Source organism: Lissotriton vulgaris, chromosome 6, assembly GCF_964263255.1.
Source record: "Lissotriton vulgaris chromosome 6, aLisVul1.2, whole genome shotgun sequence".
NCBI lineage: Eukaryota > Metazoa > Chordata > Amphibia > Caudata > Salamandridae > Lissotriton > Lissotriton vulgaris.
Genome location: NC_141694.1, coordinates 1,117,122,598 through 1,117,133,445, shown reverse-complemented (window position 1 = coordinate 1,117,133,445; position 10,848 = coordinate 1,117,122,598). Strand labels below are relative to the sequence as shown.

The 10,848-nt window shown below is 44.3% G+C and overlaps 1 long non-coding RNA gene across 1 annotated transcript; it reads right to left on the bottom strand.

Annotated features, from left to right (window-relative positions):
- Positions 1-982: 982 nt before the first annotated feature.
- LOC147708516 (uncharacterized) lies at positions 983-2,924 on the bottom strand. The gene is made up of 2 exons (XR_015296505.1): positions 2,843-2,924; positions 983-2,750 (listed from the first exon to the last, which is right to left on the bottom strand). It is a non-coding gene; the product is annotated as an uncharacterized LOC147708516 (long non-coding RNA).
- Positions 2,925-10,848: the final 7,924 nt, after the last annotated feature.

Here is a 10,848-nt window from a genome sequence, read left to right as displayed (position 1 = left end):
GATCAGAGTTTTGGCTAGAGGAAGTTTTGACTCATGTATAGGTAGTGCAGAGGGTTAATGTGCTGCAAAGATCATGTACCATTCAGATCACAAAGTGCACATAATGCAAATAGGTCAGTAGGTTACTGCTTTTGTCTGAGACACCCTTTTGTTACATGCAGCATAATTTAAAATCCTAACATATAACAGTGAGCTATTAACTGTCATTTAAGAGCTGCATGCAAACTGCAATGTATAAATTAGAGAGTTATGTTTTCCCCCCATCTTTGGTTATCCTAATGGTGCAAAAGGTGTTCATTCAGATGGAAATCCATTCTGATCATTAAAAAGAACACCCAACCATGGTATTACGTTTTAAACTCTCAGTTTGTGTTTCTCCAGACCAATCACTATTAAACTATATTGCCTACTAGTATGGTTGTTATTTGACTCCTACACCTTGTAGTCCTTTGTCTTATGTCACATTTCCTCTACAGTGATTTACATGTGTATAATTGATTGTAATGTGTGTGATGTAAAGTGCTCTGACACCCTACACTTGTATGAGCGGTGTTGTAAATCAAATTAAATGCATCTGAGGGAGAGTGTAGTAATGGAGATTTGCGGGGCACTATTAAAGGGTGGTAGTGAGGGAATCCGTGGTGAAGGTGGTCATTGAGAGGCACCAACAAACATTGTTGCACAGGGCACCACCAGTGCTAACGCGTGCCCTTCCCTTGCGGCCAGTCCGCCTCACCCATTGGTACCTCCATTGCGCTTGTTTCAACAGTAGTAACTGCAACTCACCAGGGATCTACATGATTGACAAGCACATCAAACTAAGTTTGCAAACTTTGCGGTCTCTCTGCTTCATGCACAAGCACTTTTAACATGTGCTGCCTGCTTTGGGGCTACTGGAATTCTGCAGCAAAGGAGGGCAAAATTATGCTGCAGTGTTGAGTAAATTATGCAGCAAAAAAAGGTTGCAGCGTAATGCAGTATATTTTCTGATACTTTATTATTTTGACATTTTACACATGCTAACAGTCTCTGGAAAGATTTTCCCTTATTAATACCAGTGTAACATAGAACTACAGCAGTGAGAAAGGTGATCAGTCAACCTTTGCGAAGGGCTGTGCACTTCGCAGCAACAAAAGTCAATTGTTTTTGTAACTTTTGATTCGTTTGAGCTACACACAGTTTATAAGTTAACATTGTCAGATTAGGTAGCAGATATTGTGTTATGTGTCGAATATGGCAGAGCCATAATTACATAGAAAACATTTGAAAACTAGGATATTTTGCTATTCATGTTTGAACTACTCTTGTGGAAAAAAAGAGAAGTGCTGACAACAGAAACTCCATGGCTCGGAGACTAATGGCTTGTGCTTCCACTTTTAAGCGTATTTAGAACATTCTGTGACTGGAAACATATCCCACTTTGTGAATGTATTTTAATGTCAATAACTCATATTAGACCTTAAATAATCATGTGTATCCATTGGTTGAATTAAATAACACAATAAACCGTAACTGGCCAGTGAAATACCAATATATTAAATAATTGAAATTGGGATATTTTGTGCATTTTAGCCACATCTCTGACGCCGTCCACTGATGTAATCCTTGGGTTATTCTCGCCCTCATATTCTCCGCCCACAGTTCCCCTACTTTTTCCCCCCACTTCGACCACTGGTTACTGCACATATTGGAATTGTGAGTTTAGTGGTAACTATCAGCAAGTCAAACCTTCTCATATATAATGGGGAGAGATACAGGGTAAATATACAGTTTTTCGTGCAATAAGCACCAGAATCTGCATGGTATTCTTCAAAAACTCGTGATAGGTGATAATTATCACACCCATTAAATACCAGGGACCGCAATGTCAATTTCTTTTGGGTACAATAATTATTGCATCTGATAGCGGGGAAATCCCGATGAAGGCCATTGGCATATGTGCAACAAATAATGAGCAGCCAGCACTTGTGGCATTTGATCGACTGGCTGTTCAGCCACTGGAAATCAGAGCTGCCCACAAGTTAATAAACAATATAAACTGGAGATTCTTTCTAGGTGACAGGTCAGACATGAAGAAATGCTTTTAAGTAAGCACAATTGCAATCTGCGAATCTATTCAGAGAAGAGACTTTGAACAAAGTTAACAGAGCAAAGTCCACTCAGTTGCCAAGTGAATGAAATGTCAAGAATTTCAATTTATCTTAATGCAACGTCGCCTGGTCAAATGACAAAAGGGAATTTCTAGGGGCTCGGCTAACTAGGGTTGGCCAGCGGCCCCAGAATTCCTCTGCTGACTCTTCATATCAACTAAATAAAACAAAATAACTCTAATGCATTACAGATTATTTGGTTCAACGTTATTTAATCAAATTGAACAATCCTTAGTGCTGTTCAGTCAGCCAACGATTCAAAAATGTTTTACACAAGTGCCCCACAGCAGTGGGAGAAAGGAAAGGGAAGGGAAGGTAAAAGTGCATTAAGTGAGGGTTGTAAAGGTGTAAGGAAAAGGGGGTGACATCGTTATCATCACAAAATTAATTACAGTGGAAGCGGCTTGTATTTGCCACAAGATATCGTAATCATTTTTAACATTGCCATGCTTGAAAATATATACAATATAATAGTTGCACATCACTGTAGATAGTGGCTGGCATAGAACAGAACCTTAGTTGACGTTTCAACCTCAATAGAGTTTTGGCTGTTGTGATCCTTACAACGGGGTCTTCCTCAGGACTAGGACAACTGGGCACCTGGGGAGAATGAAAAAGGAGTACTAAGTCTAAATTGTGCAATTTGTCGTTTAGAAATGAAGGGGGATGGTAAAATAACACTAAGCAATTACCATGTGCCACCCTTGGCTGGGAGTGCTAGAGTTAAGATCAGGCCCATAGGCTCACTTGGACAGAGAGCGGGGATGGGCACCTACAATGAAAATTGGATGCCATCAGAATAAATAAAACAGGTAGGATTCATTGAGATACTAGGGACTTGAAAACAATCAAAACCTACTAAAATTAGGTAGAAGCTGCAAACGATTTTTCAATTGTAATAAGCATGGACGCAAAGGTTCACATACTCAAGTCGATAAATCTGAAACAAAAAAGACGATGACCCAGTGTCACAACCTGGCCCTAATTGGAAGCCCAAGGCCATTATTATCAGAACAAAAGTAACACATACCAGATATAATACTAAATTGCCTCTTGTTTAGGCCCACGTGTTCTTGAAACCTGTTACAGAAAAGAGGGCGGTCTTAACAGAAGTGACTAGGAAACATAATGGGAAAACCGTGTTGCCAAAGGGAGGGCGGTGGCGCTATATCCACAGCCTTGTAAGAAATGCAGCATTACTGCAGGGGCAGGGAAAGGAAAACTAAAAGCGCTTTCACTGGAAGGAAACAGGTAAAGCATTGGGAGTGAAGTGTGGGACGCATTCTCTACTACTCGCAAATTTCACAGATAATGAGAGATCAGACTAGCCAGTGTTAGAATAAGCAGAGTATCTGAAGGAAAACAGGTTTAACAGAGAAACATGGAAAGCTTTCTCTGAGGGCAACGCGAACAGCTTCCTACCTCTGATCTGCCAGGACAGTCCGTCTCCGTGTGTGGAGCTTCGAGACTGGAGACTGCATTACTCCGGTTATGTACTAGAGGTAACGTCGGTTGCGTGCACGCGCTAGACCTTGTTACAGCTGGGGAGCGGGCTAATCATACTGACTCATAGCATTACGCCATAGTCATGGTGAAAATTTTTCCATGTAAGGCAAAAATAGCGTGCAACGGTGCATGTATCACAGACATCAGTAAAAAGGTGTATACAGTGCTCTACATTGGCATACATGGAATTACATGATGGGCTAGGTGATGTGAATGAATTGAAAAGCAATTTGTATTGCGCGACTAAAACCCGAAGGTATCAAGGCGCCTACCAAAACAGATTTTAAAAAAAGGCAGAGCACAACTATAGGTATGACCGCACAAAGAGATGGGTTTTCAAAGCCTTTCTAAAAAGCTGAAGGGTGGGAAGGGACCTTAGTTCCAGTGGGAGGGCGTTCCACCACTTAGGTGCCAGATTGGAGAAGGCTTTACCACCCCATCTGGTTCTCCGAATACGAGGGACTGAGAGAAGGAGTCTGTTAGAGGAACGAAGGTTCCTACCGGGGCTGTAGCGAGACATAATGGAACTATTCCGGTGGGGCTGCTTTTTGCTAAGGCCCTGTAGATCATGCACATGGTCTTGAACATTATACAGTCCTCTATAGGAAGCCAGTGAAGTGATTTTCTGGCAGAGGTAGCCGAGGTGCGCCGGGGTAGATCAAGAACAAACCTAGCCGCTGCATTCTGGACTACCTGCAAGCGCTGCAGCAGGCTTTTATTCAGTCCCGCATCAGGCGCATTGCAGTAGTCCAGCCGTGCACCAACCAGGGCAACTGCAAGTTGTTTCCTTGCCTGCTGTGAAAGGTAGTGCCTGATCTTTCTCAGTATGTGAATGATACCCCAACAGGTAGCTACAGTTCTATTAACCTGTTGGCACATATTGAGGGTGGGATCTATCACGACCCCAAGGTTTTTAGCGGAAGAGGCATGAACAGGGCAAGCTCCAAATGATTCTGGCCACCAATCGGCTGACCATATCTCCTCCTTTCCTCCGAACACCATCACCTCAGTCTTCTCCCCATTCAGTTTCAACGAATTGTAAATCATCCATTGACCGACTGCCTCCTTACAAGATCAAAAGTTGGAGGCAGTCGAGGTAACTGACTGGGAGAGAGAAACGAGGATCTGCGTGTCATCCGCGTATGAGACTACCTCCATCCCAAAAGATCTGATTAGTCTGGCAAGGGGGGTCACATAAATGTTAAAGAGGGTCGGACTTAGTGCCGACCCCTGGGGGACCCCACATTGCACAGACAGGGATGGAGTAGAAATTTGCCCAGCATGACTCTTTGCTCTCTTTGATCGAGGAAAGAGGTGAGTAGCCTCAGGGCCGCCCCCTGAACCCCGATCTCCCTCAGACGAGATGTTAAGACTGAGGGAGAAAGGGTGTCGAAGGCCGTCGTAAGGTCTAGGAGGATCAGGAGGGAGGTCTGTCCCCCATCCACACGTGTGCGGATATTGTCCAGCACTATGGTCAGGGCAGACTCGGTGCTGTGCTCCCTCCTGAAACCCTGCTGGGAGAGATCCAGACAACCCGAGCTTTCCACGAAGGCAGCGAGATGTTTATTTAGATGTGTTTCTAACATCTTCGCAGGAGCCGGGAGCAGTGAGATGGGGCGAAAGTTCTTTAATACCCCAGGATCAAGAGAAGGTTTCTTGAGTAAAGGTTTTACTACAGCATTTTTCCACTGCTGAGGAAAAATACCATCCCTCATGGCCCTGTTCATGATGTCAACAAGGGGGGGCAGGAGGGATTCTCTACACTGCTTCAGGATCTTGAGCGGACAAGCATCTAGAGGGGAGCCGGATTTGGTTTTATTGAGGAGAGTCTCTAAATCCTGTAAAGAGAGAGGAGGGAAAAATTCCAAATTTCCCGACAAGAGTTTCTCCAAGGGAACAGGGTCCAGATCAGCGGGGGCAGGGGGCTCAGTGGTAAAAGATCTCTGCAATTCCAAGGCGGTATAAATGTCCGAGATTTTAGTCTGGAAAAAAGAGGCAATACTATCACAAAGCTCCTGTGATGCAATAACCGGGTCCGGGGTCTGGAGGGTTATGAGGGAATCCACTATCCTAAACAGCTCTTTTGGAGAGGAGAGAGAGGTGGTGAGAGCCGTAAAGTATTCTTGTTTAGTTCTTATTACTTCCAACTTATACTTCCTTATCAGGATCTTATGGGCTTCCTTGTCCCTTAGATCCCAGCTGGTGTGCCAAAGACGCTCCCGTCTTCTAGCTTCCTGTCTGAGGAGTCGTAAGTGCTCCGAGAACCAAGGGGCAGATGGTCTTTTTCTGGCTGAATAACACAGCCGGATGGGGGCCAGTTCTTCCAGAGCTTAGGTAACGGTCTTTTCATATTGTAAGACCGCCGACTGGACATTGTCTTCCTGGGATGTGGACAGGCTAGATGTCCAGGGAGCGAAGGAACTTTCCGTGATGTTCTTAAAATTCCTACGTGATTCCATTTTGCTCGGATTTTTTCTGGTTCTATCCGAGATCGGACAGGACACATTAAAAGGAACAGCTAGGTGATCAGACCATGAGAGGAAAAAAGGGTCTTTTACCGTCAACCTCCGATCATTAGAGAAAATCCCGTTGAGCGTATGACCCGCTCGATGGGTGGCCCCTTTCACCAATTGGGTGAGTCCACAGGCAGACATAACATCCAGCAGGGAGAGAGTGTCATGGGTCTCCAGCAGCTCCAGATGAAAATTAAAATCTCCCAAAACAGTAAGGTTGTCACAACCAAAATAGGGTTCTAGGACATGGAGCAGCTGCTGTCCGAAGTCTGCTCTGGGGCCTGGGGGACGGTAGACCAGGATCCCATTGAATGCAAAGTTATGGAATCCTGTCAGAGAAAAATATAAGACTTGAAATGTATCCTTGGGGTCAGAGACTGGTAGAATATGGCAGTGGAAGCTATCCTTGTAAAGAATCGCTAACCCACCGCCTACTCGTCCCATTCTGTCCTGTCGTGCTAGGCAGTACCCTTCTGGGACTGCTTCAACAAGGTCAGGACCCGAGGAGTCCTTTGCCCACGTTTCCGTGATAAAGACCCACAAAGGTTTCCTGTCGAGTACCAGCTCCTTGAAGGCAATGTTGTTTTTAATAAGCAAGCGAGCATTGATAAGAATGCAGTCTTCTCTCAACGCTCTGACTCCCAGGTCAGCATGGGGTTCTAATAAATGAGAAAGAGGAGGTAGGCTAGAGCCCCCAGGGCCTATCGGAAAGCAACCGCAACGTGGAGATAGTAGGAGATCATCCGGAGAACTTTTGTGAAAGCACGCAAGTACCGGCGGTTTAAGCTTCAACACCTCCTGTAACGAATACTTACAGAGCGGAAGGCCAGCCTCATCCTGACCAGCCGTCCGGCCGTCCTGCCCGTCCTCAGCGCGGACGGGCGCAGACGGGCTGGACTCTGGCGTGACTCCGGCATCACTGCGGCGCACACGCAGTGCGCACACGCTGCGCGCCATGAGTCCGATTTATGTAGGGCTCTAGCGAGTCCACCTGACTGCTAGAGCGCGGAGTAGTGCAGTGCTTCCCCAAACCCACCCAAGATGGCGCCCACCAATTTCCAAGCGCGAGGGTCAGGGCCGCCTGAATAGCGGTGAGGGCACAATTACAGTGCGGCAATGCGGACGGTGAGTAAAACCAGGGGATAACTGTGAGCTAAAATAATACTAAAGGAAAGACAAAACGGGAAGTTAAAAGCGCTAATGCGTCTTAGTGCGAGCGCAATGCCTAGTTGTACGAAGCTCTTGAGTGAAACGGCAAGGCATCTTTCAAGTAGAAAGCTGATTCATAGGCATACATAAGCATTGGTAAAAAGGTGTACACAGTGCTCTACATTAGATTGGCATACATAGAAATACATGATGGGCTTGGTGATGTAATGAAAGCGTTCGAGTAAAACGGCAAGGCGCCTTTCAATTATGAAGCTTATTCGTGGGCATACGTAAGCATTAAAGAAGACAGTGAAGCCCATTACGACAAACACATGGAAGCATCGAAATTGACCAAAAGATTTTTACATATTCTTCAATTTAAATGTATATAAACTCATTAAACCTAGACTGGTAGGGAAAAACAGATGAACTGTACATTGGACCACATACATTTTTGTTAAAAACAAATATTGGGGAGCAAACAGATTGCCTGGAGGATAGTTGCAAGTTTGAATATATACATGTGCAAAGGCAGGTAAAAGCAAATGAAATGCAAATTGGATTATAAAAGCAACAAATTACGTTGCGGCTGATGGTTTATTTGGAAAAATAGGGCCGAAATCGGCCATAGCACATAGGCATTTATATTATTAGTCTGAGGTTAGACATGACAATTGTGCCTCGCTAGTGTCTAGTTAATTGAGGCCCCCATTTATGGAATCCAAGCGGTACATACTTTTACATGTTCTTACATTTAAGAATCGTCTCGATGCTGCCACCTCTGATAACTAGTTCTGCCTTCTCCAAAACTAGCCATTTGAGGTCTTCCGGTCCATGGTTTGCATTTTTGAAATGTTCTACCGGGATGCACCTTGCCCTTCGCACCCTATCATACTACAATGCTGTAGTATCCGCGACTTCACCTTTAGCTGGGTCTGACCAATATAGATTTTGTCACAAGGGCAGATGATTCCGTAGATGACTTTGGAAGTGTTACAATTAGTGAAAAACTTAAGATCAATTGTATGTTGCTTAAAGATGAGTTGTTTAGTCTGAATTGTCATGTTACAGGCCTTACAGTGCCCACACTTATAGTGGCCACGGGTGGGGGGTAAGCTCCATAGCGACTGAAGGGATGGTTCCTCAGGTGGATCTAAGAGTGAACATACAGATCTTTCACGTTCTTCGCCTTTGTACAGGAATGCATGGGTAGGTCTGATTGTTGCAAGTACTCAGCTATCAAATTCCAATGTTTATTGACCACCTTCTTGATCACATTGCTTTGAGTGGAAAAAGTGATGACACAGATCAAACTCTGTGTGGATTTGCGTTCCTGTTCACTTGGTGTCAAGAGTGTTTCTCTGGGGCAGAACCATGCTCTCTTACATGCTCTCTTGACCAGTCATTTGGGGTAGCCTCTTTGCATAAACCGTGAAAATAGTTCTTCTGCTTCCGCCATGAAGTCCTCGTTCGTGCGCAGTTTTCGACGAATCCGCAAGACCTGCCCAAAGGGTAAATTGTCCCTTAGGCTAAGTGGGTGATGACTAGTGTACCGGAGCAAGAAATTCTGTTCAGCTAGTTTACGGTACAGTGTGCTGAATAGTGTGTTGTTCTTATTTTTAATAGTGATGTAGAGGAAATCAAGAAGTCTTTGTATCTGCTTGGGGGTACCAGTAGGGATCCACATCCCGAGACAATCGACCGTCCAGGGTTATTCTGCATATTTTTGTTATTTTTTGGCAGCGTGTGGATGGTAGGAATGCGTGGCTGCTTTTGGTTGAGGTAAAGAAATTCCAGATTGGATAGGAAACCTTGTTCATCCTCAGTGATTTTCAACATATCTTTTTAAAGATCCTTTGTTCGGTCTGCTCATAGTCTTCTGTAGCTGGTCCCATCTTGTAACTGATTGACAATCTCAGTCTTGTATTTGGTTGTATCCTGAATCACAATGGCCCCACCCTTGTCCGCAGGTTTAATGACAATTTCCTTATTTAGTTTCATCAAAGCAAGGGCTTCACATTCCAGGTGGGTAACATTTTGTTTGACGTATTTCTTGACTTTAAAAATGTTGGCGATATCCCTCATGACCACACTCTCATAAGCGAGAATCTTGTTTGTCATTGCGTGGGCAGGTGGGTAGAAGGTTGATGGTACCCTTAGTCCTGTCAGTGAGTTGCTATGGAATGCCGGGGATTGCCTGAAGAAATGTCGTAAGCGGTCCTTCCTAAAGAAGTGATGGAGCTCCGTCCTAATGGTAAAGTGATTAGGGTAAGCAGTTGGCACAATGCTAGGCTCTTGCTGATCACCTTACATTCCTCTTCATTCAGAGAGTAGGAAGAAATATTTACTATGGGGTTTTATGATTGTTTTACCAATGGGTTTGGATTTCTTCATGGTTCTCGGGCTGAAAACGGACTTGTTTCTGAACTCGTCCCTGTTCCCTGTTCCCAGTTCCCGCTAAACTGCGCCTGTCCCCGTTGGGGTCTCTGTTGCCAATTGCTGCTCCGTCCTCTGGTTGGTCGCCATTGTACCACCCCTAAAAAAGGAGGGGGTCCTTGTGGTGGGTACCAATTGTCATGTGGTCTGTAGTCGAAGCTGGGGCCAGTTTGTTTGTTATCACTGTCAGTGCTGTTTGATCCAGATGATTCAGAAAACGTAGTGTAGTTCCTGGGTCCCTGGTATCCTCCTCTCCCTTTAGTTGAAAAGCGGTCTTGGTGGTCCTGTTTAAAATAATCCTCTTGGAGGTATGGGTAGGTGTTCTTGTTGTAATACCCAATATCTTTTGCTACTTTTTCCAGTTTCTTATTCTGGGTGTTGGTTTCAAAGTATTTTAAAGTTTTATCAAGATGTTCTAAGGCTTCCTTAGCATTTGTCAAAGTTGAGTCTCCGGAAATCTCAATTTCAGTGCAGAAATCTCTCACAAGAGGACCTGTACTTGCTCAGCCGCTGTTTTCACTCCCAGCACCATCCAGTGCCAGGAGCAGTTGTTGGCAACAAAACTGAAACCTTCCTTAAATTTGGGTAGGTCCACAAAGATGGCTGGTTTGTTCCTCACTTGTAGACCGACTGGGATGATATTGGCCTGAAAATATTTGGTTAGAAGGTGTCCATGTAAACAGGTGCATACCAGTTTCTTTTCTATGCGCTCCGGACGTGCTACCTTGTCGTTCAGTATGAAATCAATAGTAGGGGTTATGGAAAAAAGAAAATTATTTGAAGGGTCCTGCAATAGTTGATTAAAATAGTCCTCAGAGTAGGACAAAGTCTCGCTCTCTGTCACGATTAGCTATTGAATAAACGAAAAACAAAAACCTTGCAGGTCAGCACAGCTCAAATGTAGTTATAAATAAAGGGTAGACCCAAATAAGTCACTGGGACCTGGGTGTGAAGCAGTACAATGAAAAAAAGTTCCAGTGTGCAAATACCGGAAACAATGAAAATTTCAACCAAATAAAATAAAATAACTCTAATGCATTACAGGTTATTTGGTTCAATGTTATTTAATCACATTGAACAATCCTTAGTGTTGG